The following is a 27,866-nucleotide window of genomic DNA, read 5'->3' on the forward strand; positions in this document are numbered from 1 at the left end:
CTAACCTTACACTTATTAACCCCTAATCTGCCGCCCCCGCTATCTCTGACCCCTGCATATTATTATTAACCCCTAATCTTCCGCTCCGTAAACCGCCGCTACTTACATTATCCCTATGTACCCCTAATCTGGTTCCCTAACATCGCCGACCCCTATATTATATTTATTAACCCCTAATCTGCCCCCCTCAACGTCGCCTCCACCTGCCTACACTTATTAACCCCTAATCTGCCGAGCGGACCTGAGCACTACTATAATAAAGTTATTAACCCCTAATCCGCCTCACTAACCCTATATTAAATAGTATTAACCCCTAATCTGCCCTCCCTAACATCGCCGACACCTAACTTCAATTATTAACCCCTAATCTGCCGACCGGAGCTCACCGCTATTCTAATAAATGGATTAACCCCTAAAGCTAAGTCTAACCCTAACACTAACACCCCCCTAACTTAAATATAATTTACATCTAACAAAATTAATTAACTCTTATTAAATAAATTATTCCTATTTAAAGCTAAATACTTACCTGTAAAATAAATCCTAATATAGCTACAATATAAATTATATTTATATTATAGCTATTTTAGGATTTATATTTATTTTACAGGTAACTTTGTATTTATTTTAACCAGGTACAATAGCTATTAAATAGTTAAGAACTATTTAATAGCTAAAATAGTTAAAATAATTACAAATTTACCTGTAAAAGAAATCCTAACCTAAGTTACAATTAAAACTAACACTATACTATCAATAAATTAATTAAATAAACTACCTTCAATTACCTACAATTAACCTAACACTACACTATCAATAAATTAATTAAATAAACTACCTACAATTAACCTAACACTACACTATCAATAAATTAATTAAATACAATTCCTACAAATAAATACAATTAAATAAACTTGCTAAAGTACAAAAAATAAAAAAGAACTAAGTTACAAAAAATAAAAAAAATCTACAAACATAAGAAAAATATTACAACAATTTTAAACTAATTACACCTACTCTAAGCCCCCTAATAAAACAACAAAGCCCCCCAAAATAAAAAATGCCCTACCCTATTCTAAATTACTAAAGTTAAAAGCTCTTTTACCTTACCAGCCCTGAACAGGGCCCTTTGCGGGGCATGCCCCAAGAAGTTCAGCTCTTTTGCCTGTAAAAAAAAAACCATACAATACCCCCCCCAACATTACAACCCACCACCCACATACCCCTAATCTAACCCAAACCCCCCTTAAATAAACCTAACACTAAGCCCCTGAAGATCATCCTACCTTGTCTTCACCTCACCAGGTATCACCGATCCGTTATTTAAGGGGGGTTTGGGTTAGATTAGGGGTATGCGGGTGGCGGGTTGTAATGTTGGGGGGGGGGGTATTGTATGTTTTTTTTTTTTTTACAGGCAAAAGAGCTGAACTTCTTGGGGCATGCCCCGCAAAGGGCCCTGTTCAGGGCTGGTAAGGTAAAAGAGCTTTTAACTTTAGTAATTTAGAATAGGGTAGGGCATTTTTTATTTTGGGGGGCTTTGTTGTTTTATTAGGGGGCTTAGAGTAGGTGTAATTAGTTTAAAATTGTTGTAATATTTTTCTTATGTTTGTAGATATTTTTTTATTTTTTGTAACTTAGTTCTTTTTTATTTTTTGTACTTTAGCAAGTTTATTTAATTGTATTTATTTGTAGGAATTGTATTTAATTAATTTATTGATAGTGTAGTGTTAGGTTAATTGTAGGTAGTTTATTTAATTAATTTATTGATAGTGTAGTGTTAGGTTAATTGTAGGTAATTGTAGGTAGTTTATTTAATTAATTTATTGATAGTATAGTGTTAGTTTTAATTGTAACTTAGGTTAGGATTTCTTTTACAGGTAAATTTCTAATTATTTTAACTATTTTAGCTATTAAATAGTTCTTAACTATTTAATAGCTATTGTACCTGGTTAAAATAAATACAAAGTTACCTGTAAAATAAATATAAATCCTAAAATAGCTATAATATAAATATAATTTATATTGTAGCTATATTAGGATTTATTTTACAGGTAAGTATTTAGCTTTAAATAGGAATAATTTATTTAATAAGAGTTAATTAATTTTGTTAGATGTAAATTATATTTAAGTTAGGGGGGTGTTAGTGTTAGGGTTAGACTTAGCTTTAGGGGTTAATCCATTTATTAGAATAGCGGTGAGCTCCGGTCGGCAGATTAGGGGTTAATAATTGAAGTTAGGTGTCGGCGATGTTAGGGAGGGCAGATTAGGGGTTAATACTATTTAATATAGGGTTAGTGAGGCGGATTAGGGGTTAATAACTTTATTATAGTAGTGCTCAGGTCCGCTCGGCAGATTAGGGGTTAATAAGTGTAGGCAGGTGGAGGCGACGTTGAGGGGGGCAGATTAGGGGTTAATAAATATAATATAGGGGTCGGCGATGTTAGGGAACCAGATTAGGGGTACATAGGGATAATGTAAGTAGCGGCGGTTTACGGAGCAGAAGATTAGGGGTTAATAATAATATGCAGGGGTCAGAGATAGCGGGGGCGGCAGATTAGGGGTTAATAAGTGTAAGGTTAGGGGTGTTTAGACTCGGGGTACATGTTAGAGTGTTAGGTGCAGACGTGGGGTTACCGCATAGCAAACAATGGGGCTGCGTTAGGAGCTGAACGCTGCTTTTTTGCAGGTGTTAGGGTTTTTTTCAGCTCAAACAGCCCCATTGTTTCCTATGGGGGAATCGTGCACAAGCACGTTTTTGAGGCTGGCCGCGTCCGTAAGCAACTCTGGTATCGAGAGTTGAAGCTGCGTTAAAAATGCTCTACGCTCCTTTTTTGGAGCCTAACGCAGCCTTTATGTGGACTCTCGATACCAGAGTTATTTTTATGGTGCGGCCAGAAAAAAGCCGGCGTTAGTTTTTCGGGTTGTTACCGACAAAACTCCAAATCTAGCCGTAAAGATGTAATGTGTTATACAAGTATGCACATGCATAAGCATATATTCCTTTTATAAAAGCCACCAAATCACCAAAATCAACTTTGGCGGAAGTGCTTTCCAATACCAGTGAGATGAAAGCCTCTGTACATTACTACTCGATTAGCTCAAAATTGGCTGTGGGGTGATGATCATAAGGGCACTCAATGGGCTCCATTTATTATGTGCTGGATGGATGAGGTTCACTATCATAAACCTTGTCCACTCAGCCTCGGATTGAGCGGACAGCATTTGTTGCCCACATTTAACATTGCACAAGCCGCTGCTTGTGGAATTGCCATCCCTTGCTTGTGTGCGATTTGGTCCTGTCAAACATCTCTGATTGGATAGGGATGATTGCAATGTAAAGTAGCAATTGGGCCCCAAAGTTGCTTCCGTTGCTTAATAAATGGGGCCAATGACTCAACATATTGAGTGCCCTTTTCATAACAGTTTTTTTCTAGAAGTGCTTATTTTTAATTGTTCAATAACTTCTGGTATACTTTTACTGATATAAGTGCTGCAATTGTATTGGATGCATTATGGGAGGGAGGAGCGTGGAAAACATGGATATATTAAGGATTGAAGTATGTAATTTAAGTAAGAGACGTTGTTTCTGGCATCCACTTTCTTTGAATGTTACAGACATTAGTGGTAACACTGAAGGAACATAGAGAAAAATGTTCTTAAACAGCTGCAAGCACTGATGGAGTTCCAAGGATGTGCTGTAATCTAAGCTTTACCCTAACATAAACTCCCTAATGGACTTTTAACTATAGTAGAATTATATGATCAACAAATGCATAATATAAAAACAGTGCAAAATCCCTTTTTTTTTAAAATTTCAAATGTAGTTCCATTTTCTTTCACCTTGCATCTTATGACATCCATAAGCCAATCATAAAATGCATATGCTTGTAAAATCTTGCACATGCTCAGTAGGAGCTGGTGCCTCAAAAAAGGTATATAAAATGAATGTGAACATTTTGATAATGAAAGTTAATTGGAAAGTTGTTTTAAAATTGCATTCTCTATCTAAATCATGACATTTTAATTTTGACTTAAGAGTTTCTTTAAAAAAATATTTACAGTTAGATAATGAGTTAGATAAATATTTACTATTTTATAGCTAGCACAGGCTAGATCTGTTTATTAACCCTTTCGAGTCTGGGCTAAAGTGCCTACATTGGAACAACTGTTCCTATGTAGACAAATTGAAACCACGCGATCGTGCACACGATCGCGAGATTTCAATTATTGTATCGTGTCTGGGGGGCATCCCTACAACCCTAGGAACGCCCCCAAGACCGCAATCAAGTCCTGACAGCACAGAAGGCTTCAGGACAGCCGTTAGTTATGAGGTTCTATTCCGTCATAACGGCTTTAAAGCCCAGTCTAATTGTGACGGAATAGAACGTCATAACGGCTTTAAAAGGTTAATCACATACTATATGCATTCAAAGATCTATCATCTATCTATCTATCTATCTATCTATCTATCTATCTATCTATACTAAGATCAGAAACAAAAAGCCAAAACATAGACAAATTGATGGACTGAATAAATAATTGAAAACTCCAAACAGCATTTACTGTCCATGTTAAAATGAGATTTTCTGCCTATACTGGCTCTTACGTAAAACTATACATACATGCAACATGTCTTTGCCAAATAAAGCCATTCATAGACTTCAAACCACAGCAATACAATTCATAAAAAAGGAAATTTAAAGGGCATCCTTTTAGTATATATTTCTTAGATGTGAGAGTCTTACTAGATAATTAAAAGCTTATATAGGAAAAATCATCCATATGCACATGACAGCTTTCTAGCATAATTGCCTGGAAAAATCAGGAAATGCAAATCACCCAAGTTAGTAAACAAATAAAGGATATTACAGGAGTTTAATATCACTAGTTTTGCAGATACAATGATACCCAGGAAGCGGTAGCCACAAATGTATGGTTTTGCAAAGATCTTGGTGGCAAAGGGCTAGATTCATAGATACTCCCACGGTTGCAGAAGGGCCTTGTGAAAATGAAATTATGTAAAAAATTAATTCTGCATTGTTTCTTCATATTCTATTCTTTATTAAGCGTTTCTATCATTAACATATATACGGCTAGATTACGAGTTTTGCGGTATGAGTGAAAAAGCAGCGTTATGGCTCTTTTTCACTACCGCTGGTATTACAAGTCTTGCAGGTATATCTGTAACGCACACTTTTTAGGCCGTAACAGTTTTCAAAAAGTCCTTTTTCAATGGGACTTCCATAGCGCTGGTATTACGAGTTGGCCTGGGAGGCCAAAAAGTGAGCGGTACAGCCTATGCTATCAAGATCCATACCGTAAACTGAAAGTCAGTAGTTATGAGTTTTATATTGCAAAGCCGTAACATAAAACTCATAACTAAAGTACTAAAAAGTACACTTACACCCATAAACTACCTATTAACCCCTAAACCGAGGCCCTCCCGCATCGCTAACATTAAAATAAAATTACTAACCCCTAATCTGCTGCTCCGGACATCACCGCCACTATAATAAACATATTAACCCCTAAACCGCCGCACTCCTGCATCATAAACACCAGTTAAACATTAATAACCCTAATCTGCTGTCCCTAACATCGCCGCAACCTACATTATTGTTAATAACCCCTAATCTGCTGTCCCTAACATCACCGCCACTATACTAAAGTTTTTCACCCATAAACCTAATCCTAAGTCTAACCCTAACACCCACTAACTTTAATATAATTAAAACAAATCTAAATAAAAATTACTATCATTAACTAAATAATATCTATTTAAAACTAAATACTTACCTGTAAAATAAACCCTAAGTTAGTTACATTATAACTAATAGATACATTGTAGCTAGCTTAGGTTTTATTTTTAGTTCACAGACAAGTTTGTATTTATTTTAACTAGGTAGACTAGTGAGTAAATAGTTATTAACTATTTACTAGCTACCTAGCTATAATAAATACAAATTTACCTGTAAAATAAAACCTAACCTGAGTTACACTAACACCTAACCTTACACTACAATTAAATAAATTACATTAATTAAATACAATTAACTAAATTACAAAAAAGCAAACACTAAATTACACAAAATAAAAAATAAATTATCAAATATTTAAACGAATTGCACCTAATAGCCCTATCAAAATAAAAAAGCCCCCCCCAAATAAAAAACCCTAGCCTACAATAAACTACTAATGGCCCTTAAAAGGGCCTTTTGCAGGGCATTGCCCCAAATAAATCAGCTCTTTTACCTGTAAAAAAAAATACAAACAACCCCCCAACAGTTAAACCTACCACCCACACAACCAAACCCCCCAAATAAAATCCTATCTAAATAAACCTAAGCTTTCCATTGCCCTGAAAAGGGCATTTGTATGGGCATTGTCCTTAAATGGGCATTTATCTTTTTTTCTGCTCAAACCCTAAGCTAAAAATAAAACCCACCCAATAAACCCTTAAAATAACCTAACACTAACCCCCGAAGATCCACTTACAGTTTTTGAAGACCAGACATCCATCCTCAATGAAGCTGGGAGAAGTCTTCATTTAAGCGGCAAGAATTCCTCAATGAAGCTGGGAGAAGTCTTCATTCAAGCTGCAAGAAGTCGTCCTCCAGACAGGCAGAAGTCTTCATCCAGACAGCATTTTCTATCTTCATCCTTCCGACACGGAGCGGCTCCATCTTCAAAACATCCGGCGCAGAGCATCCTCTTCTTTCCACGGTTCTTCAAGAATGAATTCTCCTTTAAATGACATCATCCAAGATGGCGTCCCTTGAATTCTGATTCTGAAAAATAATCATACCTTTATAAATAGCAAAAAATAATAAAAAGTCCACTAGTCAAATAACAAGCCAGGAATCAAAACCAGAGCTGGTAGTCAGACAAGCCGAGTCAGGAGCCAAAGCGAGTAGTCAGACAAACCGGAATCAGGAACAAGAAGAAAAGCAGAATCACGAACAAGCCAAAGATCAGGAACCAGGAGGGACATCTTTCAGTATATGGCCAGGTTATAACACAATATATTTAATAATTATCCTATTATATAAACCCTCAATCAATATGCATATCCTAGAAACCATAAAATTAATATAAATTCCTGAATTCTTTTTATTAGTTAATATCTATAAACACATTGAAATATATTTGTAGGAACCAGGATATGAGTCAATACTATACACGTTTAAAACTATTCAAAAAATATGCTATGCAAAGTTCATAAAAGTTGCCTTATTCACAATAGCCTCCCAAATCAGAGTTGCATTTAAAATATCACAATGAGACTAAAATATAAGCCACTAAACATTCAGCAATACAATCAGCTATTTAGTCACAATTGATTCTAACAATTCTAATTTAAAACATCATAAATTGTATCTATTATTTGTGCAACCAATTGTCTATGTTGAATTAAATTCTTAGTTACTTACAGTTTAAATCCAGTTCTAAAATATATATATATATATATATATATATATATATATATATATATATATATATAGGCAAGTTTAATACTACATAGGACTATGAAACAAGTTTTAAAATACAATTAATGCTCTTTGAGTCTATCAGTTGTAATTTAACTGCAGTGACTATGCATATATTTTGTTTTAAAATATTACCTGTAATTAGCAACCCTTTTTTTATACTTTACCAAAATCAATAATTCAGTTACCAAAAACTTCTTGTTTCATCTCAGAAGACAAAATAAGTATATTTTGCAATCAATGAGAAGAGGTAGCTAGCCTTGCTAGCCCCGAAATACCAGGCAATTCTCCTCTGAACAAGGAACATGACAACCCCAGACGATCGTTTCGGCCTCCTATGGGCCTCGTCAGTGAGGTGCAGCCGCATTCCTCTAAGCACACTGGGCAAGGAGTCCACGTCTGGTTTCCCCCATCACCCATAGGGAGACTTCCCCAGGGTCATAATAATTTGCATACGAAGAGAGAAGCGCTCTACCAGGAACGAACAACAGCTCAGTGGCTTGTTCTATGGCGATTTACCACCCTGAAGCAGCCTCTTTTAGACCAGTGTGCTTTTCACAGAAGAAAACTTTCCTGAAGTATATCAGTCTGATCCTGCCAATTAAGGTCAGTCCAGCCCCGAAATACCAGGCAATTCTCCTCTGAACAAGGAACATGACAACCCCAGACGATCGTTTCGGCCTCCTATGGGCCTCGTCAGTGAGGTGCAGCCACATTCCTCTAAGCACACTGGGCAAGGAGTCCACGTCTGGTTTCCCCCATCACCCATAGGGAGACTTCCCCAGGGTCATAATAATTTGCATAAGAAGAGAGAAGCGCTCTACCAGGAACGAACAACAGCTCAGTGGCTTGTTCTATGGCGATTTACCACCCGGAAGCAGCCTCTTTTAGACCAGTGTGCTTTTCACAGAATAAATATTTCCTGAAGTATATCAGTCTGATCCTGCCAATTAAGGTCACTCCAGCCCCGAAATACCAGGCAATTCTCCTCTGAACAAGGAACATGACAACCCCAGACAATCGTTTCGGCCTCCTATGGGCCTCGTCAGTGAGGTGCAGCCACATTCCTCTAAGCACACTGGGCAAGGAGTCCACGTCTGGTTTCCCCCATCACCCATAGGGAGACTTCCCCAGGGTCATAATAATTTGCATACGAAGAGAGAAGCGCTCTACCAGGAACGAACAACAGCTCAGTGGCTTGTTCTATGGCGATTTACCACCCGGAAGCAGCCTCTTTTAGACCAGTGTGCTTTTCACAGAAGAAAACTTTCCTGAAGTATATCAGTCTGATCCTGCCAATTAAGGTCAGTCCAGCCCCGAAATACCAGGCAATTCTCCTCTGAACAAGAAACATGACAACCCCAGACGATCGTTTCGGCCTCCTATGGGCCTCGTCAGTGAGGTGCAGACACATTCCTCTAAGCACACTGGGCAAGGAGTCCACGTCTGGTTTCCCCCATCACCCATAGGGAGACTTCCCCAGGGTCATAATAATTTGCATACGAAGAGAGAAGCGCTCTACCAGGAACGAACAACAGCTCAGTGGCTTGTTCTATGGCGATTTACCACCCGGAAGCAGCCTCTTTTAGACCAGTGTGCTTTTCACAGAAGAAAACTTTCCTTAAGTATATCAGTCTGATCCTGCTAATTAAGGTCAGTCCAGCCCCGAAATACCAGGCAATTCTCCTCTGAACAAGGAACATGACAACCCCAGACGATCGTTTCGGCCTCCTATGGGCCTCGTCAGTGAGGTGCAGCCACATTCCTCTAAGCACACTGGGCAAGGAGTCCACGTCTGGTTTCCCCCATCACCCATAGGGAGACTTCCCCAGGGTCATAATAATTTGCATACGAAGAGAGAAGCGCTCTACCAGGAACGAACAACAGCTCAGTGGCTTGTTCTATGGCGATTTACCACCCGGAAGCAGCCTCTTTTAGACCAGTGTGCTTTTCACAGAAGAAAACTTTCCTGAAGTATATCAGTCTGATCCTGCCAATTAAGGTCAGTCCAGCCCCGAAATACCAGGCAATTCTCCTCTGAACAAGGAACATGACAACCCCAGACGATCGTTTCGGCCTCCTATGGGCCTCGTCAGTGAGGTGCAGCCACATTCCTCTAAGCACACTGGGCAAGGAGTCCACGTCTGGTTTCCCCCATCACCCATAGGGAGACTTCCCCAGGGTCATAATAATTTGCATACGAAGAGAGAAGCGCTCTACCAGGAACGAACAACAGCTCAGTGGCTTGTTCTATGGCGATTTACCACCCGGAAGCAGCCTCTTTTAGACCAGTGTGCTTTTCACAGAAGAAAACTTTCCTGAAGTATATCAGTCTGATCCTGCCAATTAAGGTCAGTCCAGCCCCGAAATACCATTATATATACAGGTATACCTCACTTTACAGCGCTTCACTTTACAGCGCTTCGCTAATACAGCGCTTTGTGGAGCTGAAGTTCAACCTCCAAGGATTTTAAAACAGTGCTGTAATCTTCGTGAGATTGCAAGAAAAGTGACTGGCACCATTTTATTATGCTTAGTTCACTCTGTTTACAGCATTACAGTGCAATCTGTGTCTCAGTGCTATACTCTGGCAAATTGTACTACAGTAATTGTTACTATTTTACAGGTACAGTATTTATTGAATACTGTGCTGTGCGAGTGTTAAACGAAACTTAACGCTATTGCACACCTAATATAAGTTAATTAAAACATGTTTTTAAGTTTTTAAACACACTGGCAAGTGAAAAGAAAGCTAAAACTGCCTTGTTTCACTTTAAGGCGGTTTTCACTTTACAACGGGGCTCCGGTCCCTAACCCGCTGTATGAGCGGGGTATACCTGTATATATATATATATATATATAATTTTCATTAATAATATTCATATACCCTGACACATCAGACAGCCAGGTAATACACAGGAGCTCTCACAAACAGGTCTGGGACAAAGCAAGGGCAAAGCATACTGAACAGAGGCTCTTTAAATAATAAGTGATGACATCACAATCCTGAGACTGCATCCTGTCTCACATGGATGCTGTACACCAGTCTGGCCATAAAAGGAAGTGCAGGAAATGAGCAGCATCACACAGTATGCACCAGAGTCAGCAAGAAAGGTGAGTAAAATGGCTGCCAGCAGCACAGGGCAAAGAAAACAGGGAAAAAACCCTGACAGTGGTGGGTTTTACTGTTGGGGGGTTGTTTGTATTTTTTTACAGATAAAAGAGCTGATTTCTTTGGGGCAATGCCCAGCAAAAGGCCCTTTTAAGGGCCATTGGTAGTTTATTTTGATAGGGTTATTAGATTAGGTGTAATTAGTTTAAATATTTGATAATTTCTTTTTTGTAATTTAGTGTTTGTTTTTTTGTAATTTAGTTAATTTTATTTAATTAATGTAATTTTTTTAATTGTAGTGTAAGGTTAGTTGTTAGTGTAACTCTGGTTAGGTTTTATTTTAAAAGTAAATTTGTATTTATTTTAGCTAGGTAGCTAGTAAATAGTTAATAACTATTTACTCACTAGTCTACCTAGTTAAAATAAATACAAACTTGCCTGTGAAATAAAAATAAAACCTAAGCTAGCTACAATGTAAAGATTAGTTATATTGTAGCTAGCTTAGAGTTTACTTTACAGGTAAGTATTTAGTTTTAATTATTTTTATTATTTAGTAAATTATTGTAATTTTTATTTAGATTTATTTTAATTATATTAAAGTTAGTAGGTGTTAGAGTTAGGGTTAGACTTAGTGTTAGATTTAGGGGTTAATAACTTTAGTATAGTGGCGGCAACGTTGGGGGAGGCAGATTAGGGGTTAATAAGTGTAATGTAGGAGGCGGCAATGTTAGGGGTTAATAAATGTAGGTAGGTGGCAGCGAGATTGAGGGCAGCAGATTAGGGGTTAATAAGTGTAATGTAGGTGGCGGCGATATTAGGGGAGGCAGATTAGGGGCTAATAAGTGTAGGTAGGTGGTGGCGGTGGCAACAGATTAGGGGTTAATAAGTGTAATGTAGGTGTTGGCGATGTCGTGGGTGGCAGATTAGGGGTGTTAGGTATAAACATAGCTTTTTCTTTCCCCATAGGAATCAATGGGGCTGTGTTATGGAGCTTTACGCTCCTTTATTACAGGTGTTAGGCTTTTTTTTAGCCGGCTCCCCCCATTGTTGTCTATGGGGAAATCGTGCACGCGCACGTAAAACCAGCTCACAGCAGCGCTGGTATTTGAGTGCGGTATGGAGCTCAATTTTGCTCAACGCTGCAATATTGCCTAATAACGCCGGGTTTATGAAAACCTGTAATAGCAGCGCTATAGGGAGGTGAGCGGTGGAAATAACTTGCAAGTTAGCACCGAGCTGCTCATAACGCAAAACTCGTAATCTAGCCGATAGTTTTTCACATGAAATTAAAACCTTTTGATAAGCAGTTAAAGAAATTAATACTGCAACGGCTTCATAAACACACAGTTAATGTAAATGTTAATACGGTTTTAAAATATTGACATGTCTGTGTTGTTATAGAAAATTCATCTCATTTGCAGACATGAACAATAGGCTGACCCTTGACATTTCTGGGACTTCCAGGAGTATGGTATTGCCCTTGTGAAGTTGATCTTTTCACAGTCCTCTCAATTTTAAACCGGACAAGGTTGTCTTAATTATTTTTTTTTATTTTTATTTTTTATTACTTTTCTCTCTTTTTTTTTTGTGCTGCTAGTATCCTTCAGAGTGGAACCCACTCTGTGTACTGAGAGGAAAAGGGTTAAAAGATTGATATAATATAATGTATAATGGTATAATGTAGAGCCACTTTTTTAATTCTGTAATTCGTTTTAGGAATGAGTTTTATTGCATTTAGGCAAATGACTCAATCAGAGAAAATAAACAAATTAAGTTTATGTTTAATTCGCACTTCTGTTATATACAGTATATTTTTTGTCAGCATCAGACATTAACATGCATGTATCATTATTTGAATCATTCTATGTAATAAATATTTAGTAACATATTTATTTTCTGTATGTAATAAATCACACACATTGACCTAGATGCCTACCTTATCAATATTGCCATACAGTATTTCATGCTACTCATTCTAAATCACTGGTTTTTTTTCACTCACTGATTCACAATCCTGATGCTACTAATTGCTTATCCTTAGTACCTGATATGTTTAATGCAACATCAATATGTCCTCTTTTGAGGAAAATATCAGTAAAGGATGTTATGATTTTCTTAAATCCAGCAAGGTACACTGACGCTATCCTTTAATAGGTCAACAACAAAGATATATATCATTATCAATAGATATGTTACCCAATTTCTGCTATGTGGTGGGTTATCTATAGTGATTAATATGTATGTTTCAATCAATTAATTTCACATCAAATAAAAATTAAGTGAAATGTTGGATCTTTTTTTTTTCAAATACCATCTAAGCCATTTAGAGCTGTCTGATAATGAGCAAAATGTAGTTTTTATAGGTTGAGAGTGTTGATAAAAAATAGATTAACTTATCCTCCAACATCTACATTGATGCTGTTAAAATGAATTTAAATAAGTGTTGTATTAGGACCCATTTAATGTATTTCCTCTTTAATGGTTCAGTGCTTAACATACTAAATCCATTTTCACAATTTCAAAACCTGCTAAAAATGATATGTCCACATTGATATTTATTCCCTTATTTTAAGGCTATTGTTGTTATATTTATTTAGAAATGTGTATATTTATATATCTAGTTATTTATCATCTATTTATTGCTACACTGACATGTTGATTAAAATACTTAAAAAATAGTTAATAGATAAGGCCTACTATATATGTCTTAGTACATATTCTGCTCTCCAGTGATACCTGTCAATAACTAGCAAGTTAATTTGCTAACCAATTAGCCATTTTAGCCATTACCAATTAAGAAATTTAAATAAAAAATACATTTAAATGGAACTTTTTGCAATATACAAGTCACAATGCAAAATGCTTGACAGATTTCCCTTGAAATCATTGCTCTCCATTAATTATTTCAATTGACACAATCAACTAGTCTTTTTTTTACTGTGGAGATAATTACCTAAATCTGAGATGCAAAGATGATCATAGGTTAGAATGTGTCATCCTTAATATGGATTTTGTCAGAAATAGAAACCGATTAGAAGTATAGTAATTACAATCACAAGGTAGTCATTTAAACAATTACAGATGACCCCTTTTGATATTTGGTTTCCTAAGTAAATGTAATAATGTTCATTACTGTTTTATTATGACTTTACTAATAATGCAATGAAATAAAAAAGGAAAAGCTTACAAAGAACAAGAATGAATTCACGTATGAGAGAACAGGAATAATAATTATATTCTTTTAACATATATACTCCTTATTAATAGTGAAATAAATAAATAAATAAGTAAGGAAGTAAATGTTAAATTAATTTCAAGCAAAAAAAATCTTAGAAAGGTATTTTAACTAAACAAATGTTATTAAACTATTTTTGCTGTAATCTGTTATGTAGGTTAGGTAAATAACGGCTAGATTACGAATTTTGCGTTATGAGTAAAAAAGCAGCGTTAAGGCTCATAACGCTGCTTTTTCACTACCGCTGTCCCGCAATTTTTTTTGGCTGTACCGCAAATTAACTTACGCAATTTGCGCAGTCTTTTTCAATGGGACTTCCATAGCGCCGGTATTACAAGCTATTTTTTGGAGGCCAAAAAGTGAGCGGTACAGCCTATCCCGCAAGATTTGTAATGCATTCTAAAATCTGTAGTTATGAGTTTTACACAACAAAGCCTTAGCATAAAACTCATAACTAAAGTGTTAAAAAGTACACTAACACCCATAAACTACCTATTAATCCCTAAACCAAGGCCCACCCACATTGCAAACACTAAAATAAAATTATTAACCCCTAATCTGCCGCTCCTGACATTACCGCCACTAGAATAAACATATTAACCCCTAAACCGCCGCACTCCCGCCTCGCAAACACTAGTTAAATATTATTAACACCTAATTTGCTGCCCCTAACCTCGCCACAACCTACATTACAGTTATTAACCCCTAATATGCTGCCCCAATGTTGCCGCCACTATACTAAAGCTATTAACCCCTAAACCTAAATCTAACCCTAACACCCCCTAACTTAAATATAATTAAAATCTAAATAAAAATTACTGTCATTACCTAAATAAGTCCTATTTAAAACTTAATACCTGTAAAATAAACTCTAAGCTAGCTACAATATATCTAATAGTTACATTGTAGTTAGCTTAGGTTTTATTTTTATTTCACAGCTAAGTTTTTATTTATTTTAACTAGGTAAAATAGTTAGTAAATAGTTATTAACTATTTACTAACTACCTAGCTAAAATAAATACAAATTTACCTGTAAAATAAATTCTAACCTGAGTTACACTAACACCTAACCTTACACTACTATTAAATAAATTACCTAAATAAAATAAAATTACCTAAATTACAAAAAACAAACAAACACTAAATTACACAAAATAAAAAACAAATGATAAGATATTTAAACTAATTACACCTAATCTAATAGCCCTATCAAAATAAAAAAGCCCCCCCCCCAATAAAAAAAACCCTAGCCTAAACTAAACTACAAATAGACTTTAAAAGGGCCTTTTGCGGGGCATTGCCCCAAATAAATCAGCTCTATTTAGGGCATTTAGCACTATTGCTGCCCAAACCCTAATCTAAAACTAAAACCCACCCAATAAACCCTTAAAAAAAAAATAACACTAACCCCTGAAGATCCATTTACAGTTTTGAAGAGCCGACATCCATCCTCAACGAAGCCGGGAAAAGTCTTCATCCAAGCCAGCAGAAGTGGTCCCCCAGACGGGCAGAAGTCTTCATACAGATGCAGAGGCGTAACTAGAAACCACAGGGCCCAGGTGCAAGAATCTAAGAAGGGCACCACCCACCCTCCAAATAAAGGGAATTTGATACATATCTTTTTTTTTTTTTTTTTTTACATTTAACACCGAAAAAAAAATGTGAATCAGATTACTTCTGCAAAAGGATGTACCCTGTGCCCCCAGTCTGTGAGATGGTCTGACCTCCTATTACTGTATATAGTGACACTGTTTAACCCACCAATACTGTATATAGTGAGTTTGTGACACCGGCCTGACCCTACCCACCCCAGTACTTTAATAAGACAACAGTAGTCTGTGACATGGTCCAGCCCCCCCATACTGTATATAGTGGTACTGTATAGACTTACACTGTTTTTTTTTAAGCTGGGCCCCCACCCTTGGGGACCAAGTCACAATTGCAACCTCTGCACCCCCTGTAGTTTCGCCCCTGTCCAGACGATATCTTCCATCTTCATCCATCCGGTGTGGAGCGGCTCCATCTTCAAGACATCCTGCGCGGAGTATCCTCTCCTTTGACGTCTTCTTCCCGAATTAATGTTCCTTTAAATGACGTCATCCAAGATGGCGTCCCTTGAATTCCGATTGGCTGATAGAATTCTATCAGCCAATCAGAATTAAAGGTGAAAAATTCCTATTGGCTGATGCAGTCAGCCAATAGGATTGAGCTTCAATCCTATTGGCTGATCCAATCAGCCGATAGGATTAAGCTCGCATTCTATTGCCTTTTCAGGGCAATGGGGAGCTTATTTTTTAGGTTTTTATTTGGGGGTTTGGTTGTGTGGGTGGTGGGTTTTACTGTTGGGGGGGTGTTTGTAATTGTTTTTACAAGTAAAAGAGTGGATTTCTTTTGGGCAATGCCCCGCAAAAGGCCCTTTTAAGGGCTATTGGTAGTTTAGTTTAGGCTAGGGTTTTTTTTATTTTGGGGGGGCTTTTTTATTTTGATAGGGCTATTAGATTAGGTGTAATTAATTTAAATATCTGATAATGTCTTTTTTATTTTGAGTAATTCAGTGTTTGTTTGTTTTTTGTAATTTAGGTAATTGTATTTAATTTAGGTAATTTATTTGTATTAATTGTAGTGTTAGTGTAACTCAAGTTAGGTTTTATTTTACAGTTAAATTTGTATTTATTTTAGCTAGGTAGTTAGTAAATAGTTAATAACTATTTAATAACTATTCTACCTAGTTAAAATAAATACAAACTTGCCTGTAAAATAAAAATAAACCCTAAGCTAGATACAATGTAACTATTAGTTATATTTCTAGCTATCTTACGGCTAGATTTAGAGTTTTGTCGGTAAAGACCCGCGTAGCTAACTAATGCTTTTTTTTCCCCGCAACTTTTAAATACTGCTGGTATTTAGAGTTCACAGAATGGCTGCGTTTTCAGTGCGTTAGGCTCCAAAAAAGGAGCGTAGAGCATAATTTACCACCACTGCAACTCTCGATACCAGCGGTGCTTACGGACGCGGCCAGCTTAAAAAACGTGCTCATGCACGATTCCCCCATAGGAAACAATGGGGCAGTTTGAGCTGAAAAAAAACCTAACACCTGCAAAAAAGCAGCGTTAAGCTCCTAACGCAGCCCCATTGTTTCCTATGGGGAAACACTTCCTAAGTCTGCACCTTACACCCTAACATGTACCTCGAGTCTAAACACCCCTAACCTTACACTTATTAACCTCTAATCTGCCGCCCCCACTATCGCTGACCCCTGCATATTATTATTAACCCCTAATCTGCCGACCGGACCTCACCGCTACTCTAATAAATTTATTAACCCCTAAAGCTAAGTCTAACCCTAACACTAACACCCCTCTAAGTTAAATATAATTTAAATCTAACAAAATAAATTAACTCTTATTAAATAAATTATTCCTATTTAAAGCTAAATACTTACCTGTAAAATAAACCCTAATGTAGCTACAATATAAATTATAATTATATTGTAGCTATTTTAGGATTTATATTTATTTTACAGGCCACTTTGTATTTATTTTAACCAGGTACAATAGCTATTAAATAGTTAAGAACTATTTAATAGCTACCTAGTTAAAATAATTACAAAATTACCTGTAAAATAAATCCTAACCTAAGTTACAATTAAACCTAACACTACACTATCAATAAATTAATTAAATAAAATACCTACAATTATCTACAATTAAACCTAACACTACACTATCAATAAATACATTAAATAAAATACCTACAAATAAATACAATTAAATAAACTAACTAAAGTACAAAAAATAAAAAAAGCTAAGTTACAAAAAATAAAAAAATGAATTACAAACATAATAAAAATATTACAACAATTTTAAGCTAATTACACCTACTCTAAGCCCCCTAATAAAATAACAAAGCCCCCCAAAATAAAAAAATGCCCTACCCTATTCTAAAATTAAAATAGAAAAGCTCTTTTACCTTACCAGCCCTTTAAAGGGCCTTTTGCGGGGCATACCCCAAAGAATTCAGCTCTTTTGCCTGTAAAAAAAAAACATAAAATACCCCCCCAACATTACAACCCACCACCCACATACCCCTAATCTAATGCCCCGCAAAAGGCCCTTTTAAAGGCTGGTAAGGTAAAAGAGATTTTCTATTTTAATTTTAGAACAGGGTAGGGCATTTTTTTATTTTGGGGGCCTTTGTTATTTTATTAGGTTTAATTGTAGATAATTGTAGGTATTTTATTTAATTAATTTATTGATAGTGTAGTGTTAGGTTAAATTGTAACTTAGGTTAGGATTTATTTTACAGGTAATTTTGTAATTATTTAAACTAGGTAGCTATTAAATAGTTATTAACTATTTAATAGCTATTGTACCTGGTTAAAATAAATACAAAGTTGTCTGTAAAATAAATATAAACCCTAAAATAGCTACAATATAATTATAATTTATATTGTAGCTATATTAGGGTTTATTTTACAGGTAAGTATTTAGTTTTAAATAGGAATAATTTATTTAATAAGAGTTAATTTATTTCGTTAGATTTAAATTATATTTAATTTAGGGGGGTGTTAGGGTTAGGGTTAGACTTAGCTTTAGGGGTTAATAAATTTATTAGAGTAGCGGTGAGGTCTGGTCGGCAGATTAGGGGTTAATACTTGAAGTTAGGTGTCGGCGATGTTAGGGAGGGCAGATTAGGGGTTAATACTATTTATTATAGGGTTATTGAGGTGGGAGTGAGGCGGATTAGGGGTGAATACATTTATTATAGTGGCGGTGAGTTCCGGTCGGCAGATTAGGGGTTAATAATTGTAGGTAGGTGGAGGCGACGTTGGGGGCGGCAGATTAGGGGTTAATAAATATAATATAGGGGTCGGCGGTGTTAGGGGCAGCAGATTAGGGGTACATAGGGATAACGTAGGTGGCGGCGGTGTGCGGTTGGCAGATTAGGGGTTAACATTTTTTAATAGAGTGGCTGCGATGTGGGGGGACCTCGGTTTAGGGGTACATAGGTAGTTTATGGGTGTTAGTGTACTTTAGAGCACAGTAGTTAAGAGCTTTATGAACCGGCGTTAGCCCAGAAAGCTCTTAACTCCTGACTTTTTTCTGCGGCTGGAGTTTTGTCGTTAGATTTCTAACGCTCACTTCAGCCACGACTCTAAATACCAGCGTTAGAAAGATCCCATTGAAAGATAGGATACACAATTGACGTAAGGGGATCTGCGGTATGGAAAAGTCGCAGCTGGAAAGTGAGCGTTAGACCCTTTCCTGACTGACTCCAAATACCAGCGGGCGGTAAAAACCAGCATTAGGAGCCTCTAACGCTGGTTTTGACGGCTACCGCCAAACTCTAGATCTAGGCATTAGGGTTTATTTTACAGGTAAGTACTTAGTTTTAAATAGGAATAATTTAGGTAATGAGAGGAATTTTTATTTAGATTTATTTTAATTATATTTAAGTTAGGGGGTGTTAGGGTTAGACTTAGGTTTAGGGGTTAATAAATTTAGTATAGTGGCGGCGACGTTGGTGGCGGCAGATTAGGGGTTAATAAATGTAGGTAGATGGCGGCGATGTTGGGGGCGGCAGATAAAGGGTTAATAATATTTAACTAGTGTTTGTGTTGCGGGAGTGCGGTGGTTTAGGGGTTAATATGTTTATTATAGTGGCAGCGACATTGGGGGTGGCAGATTAGGGGTTAATAAGTGTAAGTAGGTTGCAGCGACATTGGGGGTGGGAGATTAGGGGTTAATAAATATAATGTAGGTGTCTGCGATGTCCTGAGCAGCAGATTAGGGGTTAATAAGTATAATGTAGGTGTCGGCGATGTCCGGATCAGCAGATTAGGGGTTAATATATATAATGTAGGTGTTGGCGATGTCGGGGGTAGAAGATTAAGGGTTAATAAGTGAAAGATTAGGGGTGTTTAGACTCGGGGTTCATGTTAGGGTGTTAGTTGTAAACATAAATTTAGTTTCCCCATAGGAATCAATGGGGCTGCGTTACGGAGCTTTACGCTGCTTTTTTGCAGGTGTTAGGCTTTTTTTCAGCTGGCTCTCCCCATTGATGTCTATGGTGAAATTGCGCATGAGCACGCACAACCAGCTCACTCCTGACTTAAACAGCGCTGGTATTGGAGTGCGGTATGGAGCACAATTTTGCTCTACGCTCACTTCTTGCCTAATAACGCCGGGTTTAGGAAAACCTGTAATACCAGCGCTGTAGGTAAGTGAGCAGTGACAATAAACTGCTTGTTAGCACCGCACCACTCATGCCGCAAAACTCATAATCTAGCCATAAGTTATTTGTGATAGGCATATGGAACCTTACTCAAATACCTTCAAGCAAGGACCACTAAACACAGTAGAATAGCATAATGAATAAATGCATAATAAAGAGATAATGCGAAAGGACTTAGTTTAAATTTCAAGTGAGTAGTATAATTTGTTTCTGCTAATTATATTTCCTTTCTAATGCATCATGTGACAGTCATTAGCAAATTTCCAGTGAATTTTGCACATGCTCAGTAGGAGTTGGTGCCTCAGAAAGTATGTATGTAACAAGATTGTGCATATGTAGATAATGGACGTGAATTGGAAAGTTGTTTAAAATTGTGTGCTCTATTTGAATCCTGAAAGTTACATTTTGAATTGATTGTCCCTTTAACTCTGCTAGATCACAAAATCCATGCCCTTAAAACATATTTATGCAACATCTTAAAATTGTGCAACTTTTTTTTATCAAAGAGATATGAACTGTTAAGTTGTTGAATTGTAGCATTTATTCATATTACTATTATTACTTTGTTCCCCTATTTTTTCTATTAAATGAATATGGGCTAGATTACAGGTGGAGTGCTAATTTAAATAACTAGCCATTACGAGTGGCTAGTTAATGCTACCGTGAACTTGCGGTACCACTTTGTGCTAGACTTCATTAACCCCTTAACGACATGAGTCGTACAGGGTACGTCGCACACAACCTGGTCTTTAAAGACCAGCGACGTACCCTGTACGACGTTGGGGTTGAAAGCGGCTGGAAGCGATCCTGATCGCTTCTAGCCGTTTTCCGGTTATTGCAGTGATGCCTCGATATCGAGGCATCACTGCAATAACATTTTACCCCATCCGATGCAGAGAGAGCCACTCTGTGGCCCTCTCTGCACCGGACATCGATGGCCCGCAATCGTTGGTGGGTGGGAGCCGACATGGGAGGCGGATGGGCGGCCATCGGTGGATTATTGTGCAGAGGTGGGCTGGATCGTGGGTGGGATCGTGGGCGGGATCGCTGGGGGTGTGCACGGACGCGCGCGCGTGCTCGGGGGAGGCGGGCGGGCGCGTGCACGGGGAGGGAGCGGGTGGGAACCATTACACTATGGAACAGATTTAGTTTAAATTTAGAGGGAGAGAGGGGGGATATAAAATTTAATATAGATAATATAGATAATTGAAGCGATCTGGGAGGGGGTGGGGGTTTAGTCTTGGTGGGGGGAAGCTACACTACAGAAAAGTGGGGGGGGAAAATAAAAAATATATATTTTTTGTAAACTGGGTACTGGCAGACAGCTGCCAGTATCCAAGATGGCTCCCAATAATGTAGAGGGGGAGGGTTAGAGAGCTGTTTTGGGGGGATCAGGGAGGTTTGGGGCTAAGGGGGATCCTACACAGCAGCATATGTAAATATGCTTTAAAAAATTAAGAATTAAAAAAAGATACCTTTTATTTTAGTACTGGCAGACTTTCTGCCAGTACTTAAGATGGCGGGGACAATTGTGGGGTGGGGGAGGGAAGAGAGCTGTTTGGGAGGGATCATGGGGTCTGATGTGTTAGGTGGGAGGCAGATCTCTCCACTAAAGCTAACATTAACCCTGCAAGTTCCCTACAAGATCCTTAATTAACCCCTTCACAGCTAGACATAATGCACGTGTGATGTGCAGCGGCATTTAGCAGCCTTCTAATTACCAAAAAGCATCGCCAAAACCATATATGTCTGCTATTTCTGAACAAAGGGGATCCCAGAGAAGCATTTACAACCATTTATGCCATAATTGCATAAGTTGTTTGTAAATCATTTCTGTGAGAAACCTAAAATTGCGAAAAAATTTACGTTTTTTTAAAATTTGATCGCATTTGGCAGTGAAATGGTGGCATTAAATATACCAAAATGGGCCTAGATCAATACTTTAGGTTGTCTACTACACTACACTAAAGCTAAAATTAACCCTACAAGCTCCCTACATGCTCTCTAATTAACCCCTTCACTGCTGGGCATAATACACGTGTGGTGCACAGTGGCATTTAGCAGCCTTCTAATTACAAAAAGCAAAGCCAAAGCCATATAAGTCTGCTATTTCTGAACAAAGGGGATCCCAGAGAAGCATTTACAACCATTTATGCCATAATTGCACAAGTTGTTTGTAAATAATTTCTGTGAGAAACCTAAAGTTTGTGAAAAAATTTGTGAAAAATTGAACAATTTTTTTTATTTGATCGCATTTGGCGGTGAAATGGTGGCATGAAATATACCAAAATGGGCCTGGATCAATACTTTGGAATGTCTTCTAAAAAAATATATATATATATATATGTCAAGGGATATTCAGGTATTCTTGACAGATATCAGGGTTCCAATGTAACTAGCGCTCATTTTGAAAAAAAGTGGTTTTGAAATAGCAAAGTGCTACTTGTATTTATTGCCCTATAACTTGCAAAAAAAAAGCAAAGAACATGTTAACATTGGGTATTTCTAAACTCAGGACAAAATTTAGAAACTATTTAGCTTGGTTGTTTTTTGGTGGTTGTAGATGTTAACAGATTTTGGGGGTCAAAGTTAGAAAAAGTGTGTTTTTTTCAATTTTTTCCTTATATTTTATAATTATTTTAATAATAAATTATAAGATATGATGAAAATAATGTTATCTTTAGAAAGTCCATTTAGTGGCGAGAAAAACGGTATATAATATGTGTGGGTACAGTAAATGAGTAAGAGGGAAATTCAGCTAAACACAAACACCGCAGAAATGTAAAAATAGCCCTGGTCTTTAAGGGAAAGAAATTGAAAAATGGCCTTGGTCCTTAAGGGGTTAACTAGAGGTCAGGTTAATGAAATAAATGTCCCCCTTTTGCCCCCAAATTAAAATGTACTATTCATTGTTAAAAATAAATAAATAAATAAAAAAATGACCTTTTTTAATGTTTTATTAAATAACTGCATGAAGCAGTTATAAGGGGTTAAATTAAGGGTATGTGGGGTGTTAAGGGTATGTGGGGTGTTAGAAAAAAAAATGGCACTGAAAAGTGCCTTTACATTGCGGTCTATGGGGACTCTGTTTTAACTGTTAATATATATGTATATGCTTATACATATATATTGTATGTATGTGTTAATATATGTACACATATAAAAACAAATATATATGTACATATTCATATTTAAAGTTTGCTGCCCATTGCTGTATGACTTACCTCCTGCTGCACTAGGTTCTGTGCCGTGTCTATTGGCATCAGAACAAGGCTCCCATTGGAGCCTTTGGAAGTGTGCTCTTGTGAACGTAAAGCTTCCATGCAATGTAAATGCGAGGTTACGTTCACATTGAGCTTAACTTCTAATACCAGCGCACATTTGCGTGTGCTGGTATTATAAGTGGAGCTCAAATATCGCAAAAGCGCACTTTTGCAATCCTCTCGTATCCTGGCCCTATGTATTTAGTTTGTGTTTTATTATTATTCATTTCACTGCATTTGGAAATTGAAACCAAAGAAAAATGATTGTAATGAAAGTTGCATTTTTTTCAAGTGCATACTAAAATATGATTTTTTATTTATATTGTAGAGAAGACCATATAAAAGTACAGTTGAAGATGTTATTTGTTCCTATTTTTAAACAAATTCAACATTTGATACTTTTCTACAGTTAGATAACCTGTTTAAAGTCATTAAATGAAAAGCAATGATGAGAAATAAGCAGGAAGAAAGTGTGTTCATGCAGTAAGGCAAATGTTCTATATTGCAGTGAAAATTCTTATGGTAAAGGTCATTTCTCCCAAATTGTTCATGAATTCAATGTCTTTCATCTGGCATAGATAAAAAAAAATACTGTTAATAAGCATTTTCTTAGACATGCAGAGGATATGGTTTACAAATACAGCAATAAATGCTAACCTTGACTCAAGAGCATGATTTGGTAAGGTTCAGTATCCTTACAATAAAGTTTTAAATTCATGGTTTTTAATCCTTATTATCCTAGTTTCATTAAAATTTGCTGTACAAATATCAGTGATTTCAGACGTCATTTCTTCATTTCTCAGTGACAGATGTCATTTGCATACAATGCATAGTGGAGACATTGTATAAAATGACATTCTTATATTTATTAAATGACTTTAGTATCATTTAACTATTTAGGTTGCCAATGGTATTTACCGACAAGTCTTTTTGTGAAAAAAATAAACTATATGTACCATTAACTTTAATTATTTTCAGTTTTTTGGCAGTTTTTTTTAATAGAACAATAATGTTGTCATTAATTAAGAATCAAGGTACATCAGTGTCACTAAACCCTATTACAGGTACAATGTTAGTATAACAAATATTATATAAACGTAATGTGAGTGTTATAGACAGATACAAATGCATTTTCTCGTATTTCAATGACCAAAAATTCTCAGCATTAAAATTAAAACAAAATGGCTAGTTTATATTACAGTTGTATATTTACAACTTGTGTTAACATTACAAATATTTTTCTATTTACCTGATCCAGTCATAGTTTTGGTGGCATTGGGAACATTAACTCTGTATTCTTACTTATTTGTTTTCAAAGAAACAGGGCAGGGACGATTAAACAAAAAAAGTGTCCTAGCATTTCATTGCAGATGTCTTTCATTCTTTCAGGTCCTTTTATTTTCAACTCATAGAAAAATTATGTCACCACAAATTATAATAATGAATAATATAAATGCAAGATCAGTAGAGGTATAACATAGTCATTAATTGGTCCTGAAATGAACAGTTTAAACATATACATACTTGAATAAGTTAAATTATTTGCAAATGAAATTAAATAAAGCACCATGTTTTCATAAATTGTCTTCAGAGTTGTCTCCAAGCCCTATGCATTGCATGATAAAGGCAAAATTGTATTTATGGCCACAATGCATTTACATCATGCACTAACAAAGGAACCTTTTGGCCTCAAATCATGGTTTACTTTTGTGCATTTATGATGTCACAAATAAGGTTAGGATTGTTGCTTGAAGATTGAAATGTTGCATTCCTTTTAATTTCTTCATCCTGGGATATAAAGGGCTGGGTGGTGAGTAAGGTGTTGTGGGAGTGTGGTTGAATGGACCCTCTGCTTTACTCAGAGATAACCATGTTGGTTGGGGGGGGGGGGGTGCTTTATGGGGTTCTGGGTTTAAGTAAAACTGTGACATGTGAAGGGAATGTAGTGAGAGGGACATTAGTACAAAGTTCCCAATCCTGAACCATCATCAAAAATCAGGTTGTGAGATCAGGTGTTCGGATACAACTCACTGATACAGAACCACAAATTATTTACTACTTAAAATCAGGAGATATGTTAAATCACTTAACTTTGAACTAAGGTCCCATTAATCAAGCTGCAAAATATCAGCATTTGAGCTTGTGTGGTTTTGAGAACCTTGTCCTTCCCACTGCAGGATAAATGGGGGCCATAATGTTGTTTTTGTATTAATTCACGGGGGTATTAAGTCTTTGCTACCCAGACTTGTTACATCAGAAGAAGGGTAATATATTTGAGCACAAACCACAGTTTAATTACCAAATTACCAGGGAAATCATTGCTACCACTGAGTATTTACAGACTTTGAATGACTTTCATTCCCAGCATCACTAACCTCATCTATTCATTGTCCATCCATTCTAAGATACAAACTCTGCCCCTCTGTATATATAATATAATAATTTTTTGCAATTGTCAACTAACCAGAGGGAATACGCCTTCTCGCTAATTTTTTTCCTACAGAATCTTCTTGATGGGAATGTGGTGTATACCATGCTTTGCTCCTGATAAAATTATCATAGTGCTGGTGGGTGGACTGTTAATGTCTTACACTTTTGGTTTTGCCAAGCTTGGCACCAACACTGCCTGTTGCCATTATACAAAATAAATTATTATGATCCTGGCAATGAATTTATAAAAGCTTAAATATTTTAATAAATCCATTAAATACTTTAATAAATACTTTATAAAAACTGTTTTGTTTTTTTAATTCTCACTTTCCTGTAATAAGCTGTTTTTTGTTAAATTGTGAATTGTGTGTTGGACACTTTCTGCTATCATTGGGATGAAGAATCTTAATGACATCTACACTTAGGGCTAAATAAAAGTGTACTCTTCTTGTTGAATGTAATATAGTGCTAAAAAATGTATTGGAAAAAATGTATTGGAATAATAAAAAAAAAAAATATATATATATATATATATATATATATATAATAAAATAAAGTGGTAGGACATTAGGCACACAGGTCAGGCTTGTCATTAATGATTCGGGCAGATATGCACTTGCTTACTGACAATAATTGGGTTGAAGACTTGCTAAATTTGATTATGTTTTTCAATTGTAACATCAAATTTCTGATCACTTCACATGATCATACTCTGGAGGTTTTTGTTTGTTTTGAGCATGGATGGAATAGTCAAGAAATACAAGTCACAGTAGGTCTGTTCTCATCTTAGGAACTTCATGGTTTCATAAATTAGGTTGGGTTTGTTTATTCTATTTGTGCTGCAAACTATGGCCTAGATTACGAGTTGTGCGTTAGGGTTAAAAAGCAGCGTTAAGAGGTCCTAGCGCTGCTTTTTAACGGCCGCTGGTATTACGAGTCTTGCAGGTACATGTGTATCGCTCACTTTTTTGGCCAGACTCTGTAATACCACAAATCCACTTACGTCAATTGCGTATCCTCCTTTTTCAATGGGACTTGCATAGCGCCGGTATTACGAGTCTGACCAAAAGTGAGTGGTAGACCCTCTCCTTTTAAGACTGGTACCGCATTTTAAAGTCAGTAGTTAAGAGTTTTACTTTACAACGCCGTAGCATAAAACTCTTAACTAAAGTGCTAAAATGTACACTTAAACCCATAAACTACCTATTAACCCCTAAACCGAGGCCCCCCACATCGCAAACAGTAAAATAAAATGTTTAACCCCTAATCTGCCGAACCAGACATCGCCACCACTATAATAAACATATTAACCCCTAAACCGCCACACTCCACATATTAACCCCTAATCTGCTGTCCCTAACATCGCCGCAACATACCTACATTTATTAACCGCTAATCTGCCGCCCCCAATGTCGCCGCCACTATACTAAAGTTATTAACCCCTAAATCTAAGTCTAACCCTACCCCCCTAACGTAAATATAATTTCAATAAATCTAAATAAAATTACTATCATTAACTAAATAATTCCTATTTAAAACTAAATACTTACCTATAAAATAAACCCTAAACTTGCTACAATATAACTAATAGTTACATTGTAGCTAGCTTAGGGTTTATTTTAATTTTACAGGCAACTTTGTATTTATTTTAACTATGTACAATAGTTATTAAATAGTTATTAACTATTAAATAACTACCTAGTTAAAATAAAGACAAATTTACCTGTAAAATAAAACCTAACCTAAGTTACAATTACACCTAACACTACACTATAATTAAATTAATTACCTAAATTAAATACAATTAATTACAATTAAATAAAATTATCTAAAGTACGAAAAAAATAAAACTAAATTACAGAAAATAATAAAGAAATTACAAGATTTTTAAACTAATTACACCTACTCTAATCCCCCTAACAAAATAAAAAAGCCCCCCAAAATAATAAAAAGCCCTACCCTACACTAAATTACAAATAGCCCTTAAAGTAATCAGCTCTTTAACCTGTAAATAAAAGTACAAATACCCCCCAACATTAAAACCCACCACCCACATAACCAACCCTACTCTAAAACCCACCCAATCCCCCCTTAAAAAAAAACAC

The sequence above is a fragment of the Bombina bombina genome, chromosome 6 (assembly GCF_027579735.1).
Source record: "Bombina bombina isolate aBomBom1 chromosome 6, aBomBom1.pri, whole genome shotgun sequence".
Classification (NCBI taxonomy): Eukaryota; Metazoa; Chordata; class Amphibia; order Anura; family Bombinatoridae; genus Bombina; species Bombina bombina.